This window comes from Bidens hawaiensis, unplaced genomic scaffold (assembly GCF_021521415.1).
Source record: "Bidens hawaiensis isolate Kalapana, Puna unplaced genomic scaffold, B.hawaiensis_p1.1 tig00005502_1, whole genome shotgun sequence".
Lineage (NCBI taxonomy): Eukaryota > Viridiplantae > Streptophyta > Magnoliopsida > Asterales > Asteraceae > Bidens > Bidens hawaiensis.
In genome coordinates this window covers 703,712-720,090 of record NW_027491354.1, presented here as the reverse complement: position 1 = coordinate 720,090, position 16,379 = coordinate 703,712, and positions in this window count along the sequence as shown.

Sequence of the window (16,379 nt, the reverse complement as noted above, 5' to 3'; positions counted from 1 at the left end):
TCATTGTATGTTATGGTAGCTTTTTATGGTGCGTAAAAGTTTATGTGATACTAACTAAATCTTCTCGATTTAAAGGGACAACTCATTAAGAGTTGTGTATGTCTCCATATATATCTTTCCGAATGATAGGCAGAAAAGTGATTACCCAGTCATACATGAGCCCATGAGTGTTCTGATTCGTGAGAAGATAGTGTGTCAAAAAACTGCAGTGATCCAGATTCGGGACTTGCAGTAGTCTACTGTTTGAGGCTATGTAATTCATTAAAAAAAAAAACTAATTATTATTAAGCCTTTGAAGTCTATTATGTAATACTTATCAATCAAGAGGCAAGAACGAGAAAAGGACGAAGACTCTAAAAGATCAAGATGTCTTTACAATTTAATCAGACACAATGGGTCGAGGTCAACTCGGGGTGACTTGGGGAAAGCCAAATACGCTTTGAGAATAGATAGGAGACATCACTTCTTTGATGTTTTGTATGTTTATATTTTGAGCTTAATTGAACCTAATCCGTATCACAGAAGCGATGAAAACCATACTAAGTTTGTTTACCTGCTTACAACCTGTTCTTTATGTCATAATACAGCTGAACATGGATCTATGTGACAGCCATCCAATTAGTATGATTCCTGTTCGGATTTTTTCTAAAACATTCTGGTCCCCGCCAAGACTGAAATTTGATCCCGTGTACTTTATTTCTAAAATTTTCATTGCATATGTCGCTTTATGGTTAAAACTTGGTTACTTGGTCTTTGATCGTATCATTTAACTCTGTAAAGGAAGTTTTAAAAGTAAATAGCATAATGTTCAATTTTTCAGGGACTGTTTTGTAAGTTTAATATTGATCGAAGTTGTGTAGGGGCGAAGTTGTCAAGGGGCGAAGTTAAGGATAAGCGAAGTTAACCTTAACTTCGCCTGGGCATAGTCAGACCTATATAAAGGTCAATTTGGTCAAACACTTTATACTTTCCAAAAACCAGGCGAACTTATACTCGTATCAACCTCGGCGAAGTTAACTCTCGAACCGATTCTTGTTGTTAATCTCCGTTTTAATCCGTGTTAAAGGTGTGTAGGGTCGAGTGACTTATAATTCGTATAAATGGTGTTAATCAAATGTCGTTTTGGTCCGATTCGAGATCTCGCTCTTGCAAACTTATAAACACCCACTTTTCAAACTTATTTTAACGTGTTCGTAACTAATGTGATCGTCTAGATCTCTTTAGTATCATGTCTTTATTGTCCACAATCACCAAATTCTCCAAATTCACTTAATCTGGCCTTCTAACCCTTTGCCGTTTCAGTTCAGGCGAAGTTATCGTTTAGGCGAAGTTGTTCTCAACTTCGCCTAAGGCTTTACTTCGCCTCAGGCTTAACTTCGCCTGAAGCTTTACATTATTTAAAAGATTAATCTGTTGTCAGGCGAAGTTGTGCTCAACTTCGCCCAATGTCTAACTTCGCCTGTACACTAAAGTTTATCTTAACTTCGCTCATGGTAATAGGCGAAGTTATGATCGGCTTTAACGATTCTCTAACTTAGACCGTTTGTGGTGCAGATATGGCAGCTGTAGCAGGAGCCGGTGGTGCTGGTGGTGACGAAGGCGGTGATAACAACCGTCAGTTCTTTCCGGGGCACAATATGTATATCACACTAGACCCGGATGCTAGCGGTGTTGATGATTATCGCGAGATCATCACCTTTCTTATCCGCTCGCGTATCTTCCATGCTATTACTACAACTCTGCCCATTTCTCTGCCAAACATAGAAGACTTCTGGCGAACAGTTGAGTATGATTGCAGAGTCGAGCCCCTAGTTATGCGCGCCACCGTTAACAACCAGGTGGTGCAGTTCTCTTCTGAGCAGATAAGGGTCGCCGTGCAGTTTGGGGATGAAACGAGAGATGATCCTACAGACTTTGTTGCTGCATTCAGAGACGGTGCATTTTTAAGAATGGGCTATTCTGGTCCATTGGGTGACACTCAGAGACGCAAGGGATTTTTGTTGGACCAATGGCGCTTTCTCATGCACGTGATGATCGTGTGCATGTTGGGTAGAAAGGCTGGTACGGACGGTATGGGTGCCACGATGCAATCGGCAATGACAGCACTGACTTACAACAAGCGTTACAGCTTCAGTCAGATGGTGTTCTATGAAATAGACCGTCAGAGACGAGCGGTGGCTCGTGAAAGATTCTTGATGTATCCTCGGTTTTTACAAATGATATTGAATCACGTAGCTCCTTCGCTACCTCAGCGCCGACCGATTCGTTATGTTGAAAGCGTCAGCAAGAGGATATTCGCACAGTGCAGAGCGTCGAGTGCTCGAAGTAAACCAGAGCTTCGTCCACGACATACTCCGCTATTTGAGTATTTGATCAACCCGGCGTATGTTGCTCCTTATGGGACGAGTTTCGAGATCCGGCACCGCAACAGGCTGCTGTTTCTCAACAAGCATTGCCTGATGCTCCTGTTGTGGCACCGAAGGAACACGTAGACCTTGAAGCTGCTTTTGGTGTCCAAGGATTTTTTGACATGGAACGAGTTGATCCTGAGGAAGAGGTTCAGGTCTCAGTTGCGCAGGTTTCTAGTATGGATGTGTCGATGGTAGCTACGACTGTAGCTGACTCTGAAAGAACCGATTCTGACTCCTCAGCTGATGATGTTGCTGAAGCAAGACAGATACTGGTCGCTCAAGAAAGAATTCACGGAAAGAGAAAGGAAGATACTGATGACAGTGAGTCTGATTATGAGGAGGAGTTAGATCGGTTGGTTCGTCGATCGAAACGGGTAAGACCGAGTGAAGGATCGGGAGCTGGTGAAAGCTCGAGGGTGGTACGCTTCTCTCCACCCGCTTTATCTGGAATGACTATGGTCCCTGCGTCCATGACTATGACAGGACCAATCACCTCGGATATTCCCGTGGTTTCTACATCATCTTCATTTGGCATTCCACCCACTACATTCCAGTTTTCGACTCCAGAAATTGTTTCCTTGCCACCTCCTACACTTACTCCATCGAAGGTCGTTGCAAGATTCGTTGAGTCGACGCTGGTTGCCACTGCAGGGTTATCTGTTTCGATACCACCTGCGGTTACTTTTATGCCGGTTTCTGATGTTCCGGCTACTTTGGGAATCCCTTCACCGTATGCTCAAGACACCTCTCATATGAGTTTTGATTTTGATGAAACCTTATCTGACTCGGACAGAATAGCAGCTCTTGAAAGGGACGTGGCGGAGCAGTCGAGAATAAATCTGATCCAGACTCACGCTATTCAGCGCCTTGTTGCAGAGAATCAGATTCAGTCGTCCCTCCTGATTGAGCATGGAAAACTTTTTGATGCCTTGAAACAGTTCTTGGCATCTCAGGGGGAGACGAGCTGCAAAGGTGACGAGTTGAGGACGAAGAAGAGGAATGACCGAGACGATGATCCCAATGCATCGAAAGGTGCAGGTGGTGAGTTGCCAAGAACTGAACAAGCTCTTGGGACTTCCACATCTTAGGGGGAGTCTACTGGTGCAACTGGTGAATCGGGGGGTGATGACGTGGTGGCAGTGGATGATGAGGAGATGGTGGATGTTGATATTGAAGGTGACGACGATGTTTTACCGATTGAAGAAATTGAGAAGATAGGGGCTGAGATTGTGATTGACAGTGAGGTTGAAGAGGGAGAGATTGTGGAGGATAACATTGAGCATGAAATTCCAGAAGCTGATAAGTCAAATTTGGGTCAAGATACGGGAAGCGAGGAGACTGAATGGGAAGAGCAGCCAAGATGGAAAGAAGGCTATGCTAAATGGTTTGTAAAGACAAAGAAACCAGCGGTCCCAACTATGTTTAAGAAAAGTTACAACATCAAAGGGTATGCTGAATCGAAGAAGGGGATTATATGCTGGTTATACGATGAGCAGTTGAGGCTGTTTGTGATTAAACGTTTTGATGGAGTTCAGTATTTCAAGAGATTGTTGAGATCGTTTAATACCTTGCCGGAGTGTGAGGTGAAGGACTTAGCCAAGTTGGGGTTGATAAACAGGAGTGATGATAATATGGCTAGGATTATTGGGAAGATCGTTTGGAAAGAAAGTATAAAAGAGAAAAAGTTCGAGTTATTAAAGCCGCAGAAAGGAAAGCTCGTTGAAGATAAAGACAGAGGTATGAGAGCTGATGGCAAACCTTGGATGATAATGAAGTATAAGCTGATCCGGTGTTTAAAAGAAGTGCCGATGAAACAAATGCCCAAGGATGTCTTAAAGAATCTGAAATGGTGGTATGTTGATAGTGCAACAGCTGAAGCGGTGATGGAGGATGAAGATGAACAAGAGTTGCTGAGAGTGTATGATCCAATGCACTTGGTGAATTTGTCTCAAGCTGACTTGCAGGTGCTGAACGAGAAAAAGATATTCTATATTCCGGCATCGAAAGAAGAAGGCAAGAAATATCAGAGAGTAGTTTCCGTTTGTGTCAGAGAAGGAGTTCATGCTTGAAGACGGGTGATTCGAGTTTTGGGATTACAAGACACTTGATTGAAGATTGAGATATGAAGCTACTGCCAAGGGGGAGTCTGTTGGTACATGATGTCAGTAGTTCAGTATCTAGTGTCTGTAATCGTGTTAGTTTGATTTGTATTGGTGTTTTAGTTAACTTGTCTCACAAGTTCGCCTAATATAAGCGAACTTGTGGACAAGCGAAGTTATCAACAACTTCGCCTAGTTTGTTAGGCGAAGTTGTCGATAACTATATATGTTTGGCTACGGCTTGTTTTGAAAAAGGGGTTCAGTACGTGTAATTGTGATTGGGCTATCACGTGTTAAAAGAGTTGCAATACAACGTGTCTATTGAGTATTGTAACGTGTCTTTGTACTTGGGTTTAACGTATATCGCGTCTAACACTCGTATCGTCTTACGTAGGGATTCCGCACCTACGTAATACGAGATATTTCCGTGTAGATCCAGCTGGGAACCTACATCCATCTAGGCTATCAGATGATTAAATCTTGTTGTCATCTTCTCGACAGTCTCACCCTTAAGTAGGTCAAAGTTTCTAAATTGAAACTTGAGCATTACCTTCTTGCTTTCAGCGGTGTTACCCATACTCCTCATACGAATGTGATGGAATAACGAAGCACAAATATTTATGCTACCAACTTGGTGAAAGATGATTTCAGGTAAAGCAATTGTAAGAGTAGAGTAGGCTTTTGTTTCAATCTCTAAAACTTTCTTTTCTTCTTGAGAGTATTGAGAGATGGCTTTAGGTGTGAAGCCGATAGTCTCATCTCCAATCATCAGAACGGTATATACCTCATCCAAGAAATACGAACAATTAGGGTGAACTAACCTTAGATGAGCACGGTAACGGGGTTCCCACTTAGCAAAATCGCTAAATTTCATTAAACGTGGACATTTTGAATGTGAACAGATCTCGGTGTCTAGTTGCAACATTTGTTGCATTAACATATTTTGGGAAGCTAAAGCATACATACCAGCCATTTTGAAAAATGACAAGACAATCAAATTTCAAGGGTTAAATATAAAAATATTTTAACGAACTATGAACGGTAATTTTAACGAATTGTGAATAGTAACGAATCAGGAATATCGTTAACGAATCTGGAACAGTGTCACACGAAATAGGTTTTAACGAACTGGGTCAACGAATTAAGTCAAAGTAATGAATTAGATTGACGAAATAGGTTAACGAATCAGGTGGTTACCTTAACGAATCAAGTAAGTGAAAGCTTAGCGAATTAAGGTAACAAATTGCTGAGTTTCCTTAACGAATCACTAAGTCAAGTTTAACGAATCACAAACTCAACTTAACGAATTAAGATAACGAACTTCTACGGTTGATAACGAATCAACTATAAAGAATTAGGTTGTTATAAAGGTTATAATAGCCTCTAACAACTTTTGCCACGTGGCAAAAGTTTGTTAGATTCGAGGTTAACGAATCAGACACGTGTCTCGCGAATTGTAAAGCACGAATCAGAAAAGGTAACAAACTGGAACACAAAGTAGCGAATTAAACTAATGAACTGATTAAGATTTTAACGAATCTTCAACTATCAGATGAAGTTAAAATCTTCAAACCTTCATCATACATTTCCAAAAATCTGGAAACAATAAGAACACCTAAAAAAGTCCCAAATCCGTAATACCAATTCAATACTACACTGAAAAGTCCAATTTACCTATCAAATTACTCGGACACACAACACGAATCCAGATCTAATCATCCCGTAACCCAATTAACTTTATGTCGTAACCCAATCAACCAAAACCAAAACTCGGTTTCGGCCAAACTCAGATCCAGCCAATCAACAACACAAATCCACAACAAGTACAATTCCAGTCCACAACACCTTCCTTATACCTTAACAATCACAAATCCAATCCAAATCAATCCATATCTGATCAATTCACACTAAATCTGATCAAATTCAAACCGAACACAAAATAATATCAAAATTATACTAAACAATCCATAATTAATGAATTAATAACCAATCGAGAACAATCGAATCCACGAAAGCTCTGATACCACTTGTAGAAACACGGATCTCAACTCAGATCTATAATTAATAACGATTAGATCTAACACCGTGAAGGATCTAGTTCATTATTAATCTATAATTATGTGTTATATTAGTTTATATTAGTTGTATATATGTAATATATTAGTAATACTTTAATTAGTTTTGAAGCTTTGATCGAGAGAATACTTGGACAACAATTCGATAATATTAACTCAAAACTTAAATAAACAGAGGATGAATCCTCTATAAATAGGAAGATGGGTCTAGTTCGTTACACATTCTGTAACTAACTAGCCACCCAATTCGTTACAATACAGTAAATAAACTTCATAACGAAACACCCCCTGATTCGTTAAACATCCTTAACGAATCAGGAGATAACTTAACTTATGGTATAGTTCGTTAAACATCCTTAAAGAACTAGACTATTCCTCAAACGAACTAGCTTAATTAATAATATCTTTTACATTAAAATAAACGATAAATACAAAACGATAAATACAAAGACTCGAGACGCAAAACCGTGTACTAACATTCTTTCACTTAAAATTATGTCGGTAATTCTAAGTTGGAGGGACATGTATTCTCATATGTGTTTGGTCCTGTTAACCACTTGTGGACATACGGGATAGTCATTTACCTGAAAACTAAGAGTGATCGGGGTGATTGAATTTTAAAATGTGTCTTCAGTAATTCTCTGGGAAGTGATGATTATTCAGTTAACAACTTTTTGAAGCTTCAAAATATTTTCAAATGAAAATTGATCCAACCTTTGGTAAATAATAGATAAATTGTTTTTGTGTGCCTAACGGGTGAAGTTATCATGCTTAAAAGGCTCTAGAACATTCATTGATTTGTATGGTAGCTTTCCATGATGTGTAAACGATGAAGTGATATAAATTAAATCTGCTAAACTCACTGTGGAGAGTCATTTTGAACAAATGTGCATGTCTCCATATACATCTCTCCGAATGATAGGTAGAAAAGTAATTACCTAGTTATACACGAGCCCGTTAGTGTCTTGATCACCAAAAATATTGTGTTGTTTTGTTTATTAAAAAAAATTGTAAGTATATATATGATATTGAGTTGTTAAATTCTTGGTTTTTAAAAAGCTTAAAGGGTCAAACTAAAACTACAAGGGTGGGGCATTCAAATAAGTCCTAAACACTCTGATTGAAAGGCATTTAAGTCCAACGTTCAACCTTAAAACTTAAAAGTTTTCTTACTTTCTATAAAATTTTTAATCAAGCACTAGGGGATTGGAGTCAAATTGGGGTGATCTGGGGAAAGCCAAATACACTTTGAGAAGAAATAGGTGGCATCACATGTCCATAAGTGATGTCCATATGAGATTTATGCCTAATTGCACCTAATCCATATCACTGACGCAATGAAAATCATGCTAAGTTTGTTATACATGCTATCAACCTGTCTCTTTATGTCATAATAATGCTGAACATGAATCCTTGTAAAAGCACCTTAATCAATAAGATTCCATATTCGGATATTTTCATAAAGGCGGCATTTTTATCAAAAGCTGAAATTTGATCCCAAATTTGCTAAATTACTAGAAGACAAGTGGTTCATGTTATGTTCTTAAACTATGCTTCCTTTTGTTTTCTTATTTTAGCTATTCTATTTTATTTTATCTTATTTATTTTATTTCATTTAAATTTTATTTTCATCTCGAAATTACTCTCCTAGAAACAAGTGTCATTAAAGGGGCTACTTTTGATCTTGGTTAAAACAAGTTGGGCTTTGAGTTTGTCAACAGTATATGTGATAACTTGGTGTTGGGCCAACCTTTTGGTTTAGGCTCGTCTGGTTGGGCTTATCTGAGTTCTCGGCCCACTGGATGGGATATTAAAACCTTAGATCTCAATTATATTCATTATTCTAAAAATTATCTTCTCTCTAAGAATCCCCTAGCCAGAAACCCTAACCCCTGCTATTCGAATCAAATCTAATCTTGTCTTAGTGTTTTTTGATTCATCAACAGGTAATGAACGCAATGAGTGAATTGTTTGATCTTCATGTGCAAAACGGTCTGTTAAAAACATAACCTAACTTAGACACTCTAGTTTTAAATTTATAAATCTAGACTATCCTAATGCTAGACAACTGGACAGGCAAGTGTACCTATCAACTATAGTAAACCCTAATGAAGTCCGGATATCGAACCTAAAGGACAATAGCGACACCTAAACTAGACTTTGACTAATAACTTAAATAGATAGATTTAATTGATTTTTGTGTTTTTTAATTATTACCTATAAATTAAATAATACTTAAACTAAAAATTGACACAGAGACTAGACACGGACAAATCGGACCGGAACTCAAATAGGAAAAATAACTACCTAGGCAAGGAATCCTACTAGTCAACTCGTAAACTCTTGGAATTGGATGTATGATTGGTACCGTATTCTAAAAAATATGAAATTTAAGGAACAACTAAAGTAAGCTAGATCACCTCCCAGTCTCACCAACAATACCTAAAAACCCTAAATATCATGTAAAGCTCAACGGTTTAATAGTTCGGATCACCTCCCGGCCACGCCTTACCTAACTATGCTAAGGTACCCAAAGATTAAATCACCTCCCGGTCTCTCTAATCATAAAACATCCAAAAGCGTAAGGAGGTATGCTTATTGAATTTGGTTATAATTCGGATCTGTAATAATCTAATGGAATCTACGGTAACTCACTCCCGTGCAATCCCTACTCAAACCCGCAAAAGACCAAAACAGACGACACTTAATTACCTCCCGGTCTCTCAAGTGGCAGAATAAAAGGTATCTCTCAACTTTCAATTATCGATCCTACGGAATACGTTAAAAATATACCATAAACTAGTTGTAAACACACAGTAAACAACCTAATATGCATCCATACATGTAAGACGCTCACAAAGACACATAAGGAATAGTAAATTGGTCATATATTAATACCAAATACGCATAAGAATCATAACCAAATAAAATAAAAAATTTACCAAGCATGAACCAATCAATAATAAATCCAAAACCAAAAATAAAACAAGTCTATAAAGTAATCATCCAAACCTTAAAAATTTAGCCAATCATAACTACGAATGAAACAAAGATAATATATTTATTGAGATTCATAGTAAAAGAAATAAATATGATTGAGCTACTAGTCTGCTTAAATTAATTGAGCAGCTTGCTAGCTTAATTTAATTAACGTGCATGCATGCTTCTTTCTTAATTCTGTTTTTGTCGTGGACTTTTTTGACGTGCTAAGCTACTTTTCTAATTCTTGGCCGTGGATTTTTTTTTGACGTGCCTAAGAGCTTCAATCTTCCAATCCCTTCTACGGGAGTAGGGTTAAAGACCCCGTTCTCAGTTGCCGTTCCCTATGATGTCTAGCAAACCCTCATTTATAATCTCTTTCATCTTCATGTGCACACGTGGGCCTCCATTAGATATATTATTGTAGTGGGCCTTTTAAATTAATATTCAAATGATGAACCTTTTAGTCCATCAGTTTGTTAACTGCCAAAACAAATAAACGCTAGGAATATGGCTTTTACTATATTAAAACTCATCATCCTATTTCATCATTATACTAATTAAACATGATTGTAATTAGATTCTAAAATTTTAGTTTCACGTTCATAATTATAATAATAAAAAAAATATTAACAATAATTGTTTATTTGGATATTTACTCAAGTATTCACTCCTTGACTTCAAGTAACATAAAAAAACAAATATGAACCAATTAGGAGTATCTGTTAACAAAACCTAGCTCAAAAACCCTTAAAAGTGTCGTAAATAGTTATAACATTTATATGTAATTTAGCCCATATCAAATATCTCCACACTTAAACATTTTTTGTCCCTAAAAAATATTTTGCAATGGAATCATAATTCTAAACAGATCTTTAGAACATATAGGTTATCTTTTAAGCACAAATAAACGCAAAAACCGCGATTGTCGATATTGTTGTCCTCTTAAACCCAGCCACCAGCCTATCAAGCCCCCAATTGCATTAAGCGTTTAAAGTTCAAAAACCACGACAAAACCTACCCCATCTCAGACAAAGAGAGCTAGAAAAGCAGACTGGTTTGACAAATCACCATAAGCCAAGAACTGGTTGATGGTACTAAGTAGATGCACTCGGTGAAATTTGATGGATGAAAGGTCTTGTGGAGGCCGTACGAGCATACCCTAAATGTTATTGGACTTTGTCCTATATATTCCCTAAAAAATATATATTAACTAAAAACCTTGAGCTCCAATAGTCTATCCTCAGAGTCACCATCCCCTTGTATAATTACTGATGATTGATATATGATTATTAATGTTTGGTATTTCTTTGTGTTCAATAGGTTTAGGTTTATGTTAGTCTAACCAATTTGTTACCAGTTGCTAGATAACTGATCATATGACTGTTTGATTAGATTGAATGTTAGTACACGGTTTTGCGTCTCGAGTCTTTGTATTTATCGTTAATGTATTTATCCTTTATTTAATGTAAAAGATATTTATATCTTATCTAGTTTGTTTGTAAAACAGGCTAGTTCATTAAGGATGTTTAACGAAGTAGCCCCTAAGTTATGTTCCCTCCTGATTCGTTAAGGATGTTTAACGAATCGAGGGGTGTTTCATTAATGTTTTATTTCGTTAATTTATTGTAATGAAGGCGGTGCTTGATTCGTTATGGAATGTTAACGAATCAAACCCGTCTTCTATATATAGTGGTAGTTTCCACTGTTTAATTTAAGCATTGAGTTAAGAGTATCGAACCCCTGCCCAATTGTTCACTCAATCTTCATCTTAATATTATACAATCAATACTAATATATATAACATCAATACATATTCGTATAAGAGCATCATGAACTAGATCCGTTTAGATATTATAATTGTTGGGTCAAGAGTTTGACCCAAATGAGGAGATTTGACCTAAATGAAGAATATGGAAGATTGGAATCTTCACAACCTCCTCAGAATCTGCTAAGTATTGAATCCGAGCACACCTTGGGATCCGAGCATGCTTTTACTTAGCCGGGTATGAGATTTTGCCTCCCAGGCAAGGTTTACTTCAATTAGTCTTCTTAAGTGGATATCCGGGCAAGGTATACTAATTTAGTGCATTCCCGAGTAAGGATCACTGATTTGGTATCTCCGAGCAAGGTTCACTTTGTCAAGCAGGTTTGTTCTTCAAGACCAAGTATTTTACTCTTCCGAGTAAGGTTGGGTCAACCAAGTCCATGAAGCCAAGTGATTGGAAGACCGGGCAAGGTATTCTTTAATAATTAAGGTCCGAGCAAGCTTGATGTATAAATGGAATATATCTCTAAGTAACATCAGGCAAGGTTCAACTCAAGCAAGGAACTGTACTCCCGAGTACGCTTTGCTAATAACTTATTTATGGCAAAGACTTGAATTGGACCATCGAAGAACAAGGTTGCTCGTAAGGGGTTGTCGGGCAAAGTCAGGCAAAGTCAAGAAGACTGAAGTCTACTCGGTGAATATTTTACTTGGTAAAATATTCTTTAAGTAAAGTCTACCCGGAAACTGATTCCTAGCACACTTCTATGTTACCATGTTATGAAGGATGGCCGAGCATACTCGGAAAGACAATATTGATGCAAAGCCTACCCGGAAGATTTGTTTTACACTTAGTTTATTTTGAATATGTAATTTGAATATGTATTATCGGATAGGGTTTCTAGAAGGAATGACAACTGTCCTAGGTTGGCAGGCCTATAAATAGAATGTTTAGGGCACGCCGCCAGAGGAGAGAGGCAGAACACACAATACGGATAAGACTGACTCATTTATTGAGAGAATATTGTGTGACGGCTGTCTTAGGATTCCTAGAAAACGCTAAATCGATTATCCTTTTGTATGATTAACATTATATAAATGGAAATCTTTTGAGTGAATCTTGAGTGTGCCTTCTACCTTTGATTATTTATTGCAACCGTATGTTTGTTATTGATTCCGCCTTTAACAAACGGATATCTTTCTAAATATAGAAACCCGTCATTAACTCTCTTGTCAACACGATTAATCTGTGTGAGTTATGACTTGATTGATTAAGATCCGGCTGAAATCCAAGGGACCAGACAAGTGGTATCAGAGCTGTGTTTACTGCTATTTTAGAAAGATTGTTGCTGATTGAAGATTTGAAGAAGAATGACGTAAGCAGACCACTGTTCGATTGATTTGTGACGTCAGCAACCCTGTTTTTCATTTTTTCTTCCAGATCTACAATCTACCGGTGTTTTCTCTTCCTTATTTCAATTAAAGTTTTAATCTTTATATCTAAATCTTGTTCTAATCACATCAGACACATCAGATCTAAGCATTCTGTTTTCAGATCTGATTATTTTGAAACTCTTTCTAAAGAACCTGATTTTTGATTTCTCAAAAAATGTCTGGATATGAGGAACAAGAGGTGTCTACTAACAAGATACGTAGGGTGTATGGACAGGAAAACTTTATCAAATGGAAGGTACTTTTTGAAGCAGCCGTATGCTACAATGATATTGACATGTGGAACTCCATCAAGAATGGTCCACAAACTGCTGTTGACGAAGGTGCAAATGCTACTGCAACTGCTGTTGTAAGGGAAAAAATGTGAAAGGTGGATGACAAAGCCTTAGCTATGATTAATCTAGGTTTGTCTTGGGAGATTCTGACCAAGGTGGCTCATCACACAACAGCCAAGCAAATGTATGATGCCATCCTTGAAATGTATGAAGGGATTACTGAACTAAAGAACATAAAGAAGCAAATATTGAAGAAACAGTTGGAAAGGTTCAAGTATAGAGATGGAGAAAGGTTGAAATCAATACTAGAACGGTTTCTAAGTATAGTGAATGAGTTGAGAACAACTGATTATGTAATGACTGACTTTGATTTGAATACAAAGTTACTCAACTCAATTCCAAAAGAATGGCATACTGCTTGCAAATTCATCCTTCAGAAGCAAAATTTCAATGAATTGAAATTGGATGATGTAGTATGCTTTCTTCAGGCTGCTGAACTTGAAATGATTGAGAATGAGATGATCAAAGAAGATATACCATGTTTCAATGTTTCAAATGCATTGATTGCACCAATGGGAAATCTGTCCACCAAGAACCAACAGCAAATTCCCATTATTGAAGAACCAGCTAAACATAATGCTGTCACTCCAAAATCTTTCATTGGGGGTAGCACAAGTAATCAAGGAAATCAGTAGAGGTTTAATGTGCAACTGATTGATGATTCTGATTCTACCTCTATGTCAAGTGGAAATGTTCCTAACACTGGAACAAGACATAGTCAAAGCAATGAAACACAAGCCTTGTTATCTATGTTTACTGAGTCATATAATGCATTTGTTGCAAAGAACCTAATTCACACAAGTGTGGTACAAGATGATTTGGAACAAATTGATGCAGATGATTTGGAAGACATGGATTTGAAATGGCAAGCTGCCATGTTGGGTTTGAGAAGTAGAAGGCTGTATAACAGAACTGGTAGGTCTCTGGTTTTTGGTCCTAATGACAGGATTGGTTTTGACAAGTCAAAAGTAATATGCTACAATTGTCAACAACCTGGTCATTTTGCAAGAGAATGCAATCAGCCAAGAAACTTTCAAATGAATCAATTCCAGAATCAACCAGGAGATCAGCATCAATATCAACAAAATCAACCAAGAGGTCAGCAGAATTACCAACAAAATCAGCCAAGATTCAACAACTACATCAATCAAATGAACAACTTCAATAACAACAATTACAACCCAAACTTCAACAACAACTTTCAGCCTCACATGAATAGTCAACAACAAAGTATGCAACAGAATCAAGGTTTTCAAATGAATAACAATCAAAACCTTCAAGCAGCTTAAAATGTACCAAACACCATTGTTCCAGCAAATCAAAATCAAATCAGAAATCAAGGAAATGTGGCAGTGAATACACAACATGAAGAAAATTTTGATTGGAGCAATCATGAAGAGGACATTGCAGATGACATCAAGAAAGCAAATGTGGCATTCATGGCCATAATTGAGAAAGAAAAGGGATCATCATCTCAGGAACAATCCACTCCTCTTAATGACATATGGTATATGGATAGTGGTTGTTCTAGGCACATGACTTGTGACAAGAGATCTCTTGTCAACTATGAAGAGAAGTATGAAGGTCCAGTAGCTTTTGGGAGTGATGAGAATGGTGGAAAGATTGTTGGAAACGGAATCTTAACAAATGGGAAAGTCTCATTTGATAATGTATTTCATGTTGAAGGTCTTCAGTACAATCTGCTGAGCATATCACAAATGTGTGATAAAGGTTACAAAGTCAGTTTTGATGATTCACACTGTTTCATTTTAAAACCTGAGTTTGTAATTCCACCTGAAATGATTATGACGATGGCACCAAGAAATGGAAACTTGTATGAGTTGAATATGAAAGAAGCCATTTCAAGAGGAGGTGCATGTTTTGTTTCCAAAGCTACTGAAAATGAATCTAAATTGTGGCATAGGAAACTGTGTCATGTAAACTTGAAGAACATGAATAGACTGGTCAAAGGTGAGCATGTAATTGGATTACCTACAAGAGAATTCAAGTTAGATGATCATTGTGACTCATGTCAAAAGGGAAAACAACACAAGTCTACCATAAGACAAAGCTCATCAATTCAATTGATCAACTACTTATGTTACTTCACATGGATCTCTTTGGTCCTGTGAGTGTGCCAAGTATTGGAAAGAAGAGATACTGTCTGGTAATCATTGATGACTATTCAAGATATACTTGGGTTTATTTCCTAAGTACCAAAGATGAGACTGCTGAGTTGATTAAAGGTTGTGTCACAATAATTGAGAACAAGCTGAATAAGAAAGTCAAGATGATGAGAAGTGACAATGGTACAGAGTTCAAGAATGGAGTTATGGAAGAATTTTGCACACAGAAAGGGATATTTCAACAATTTTCAGCTCCTAGAACTCCTGAACAAAATGGAGTGGCAGAAAGAAGAAACAGAACATTGATAGAAGCTGCCAGAACCATGTTGGCAGATGCAAATTTGCCTGTCACTTTTTGGGCTGAAGCAATCAATACAGCATGTTATGTTCAAAACAGGATGCTTGTAAACAAAAGGCATAACAAGACTCCATATGAAATTTTCAATAATAGAAAGCCTTACATCAAGTTTTTTCAAGCCCTTTGGTTGCAAATGTTTTATTTTGAACACTAGAGATTATTTGAACAAGTTTCAAACTAAGTCACTAGATTGTTTCTTTGTTGGAAATTCTACTCACTCAAAGGCATACAGAGTATATGTGAAAGATCACATGAGTGTGATAGAATCTTCTGACATCATTTTTAATGAGAATCAGTTCAACACAATCAGTGGTGCAGAATGGTTGTTTGATCATGAGAAGTTAATAAAGTCATTCAAGATTTATTCTGAAGACTTTGATGATTCATTCTACAAGACCAGTATACTTGCAGAGAATAAGAAGAAAGAATTGGACTTAGAAAAATTGTGGAAAAAGGTTGCTAGAAAAGAAAATGAATACACTTTTGTGAACAGCTCCTCAAGCAAGGTCATTGAATAGGATCAGGCTATGAACAATCAAGACAGTCCAAATGTACAGAATGATCAAGTCCAGAATGAGAGTGACACAAGCAACCAATCAAATGAATAAGCTGTCACCACAGAAAGATTTCAAGACTTATTCCAAAATTTGAATCTGGGAAACAATGGTGCATCTACTTCAGGAAAAACCAATGAGGAAGCACCACAGTTTCATAACGCAGAAGCTGATTTGATCATTGAAGAACCTGAACTCAATGAAATAAATCTTGACACAAAT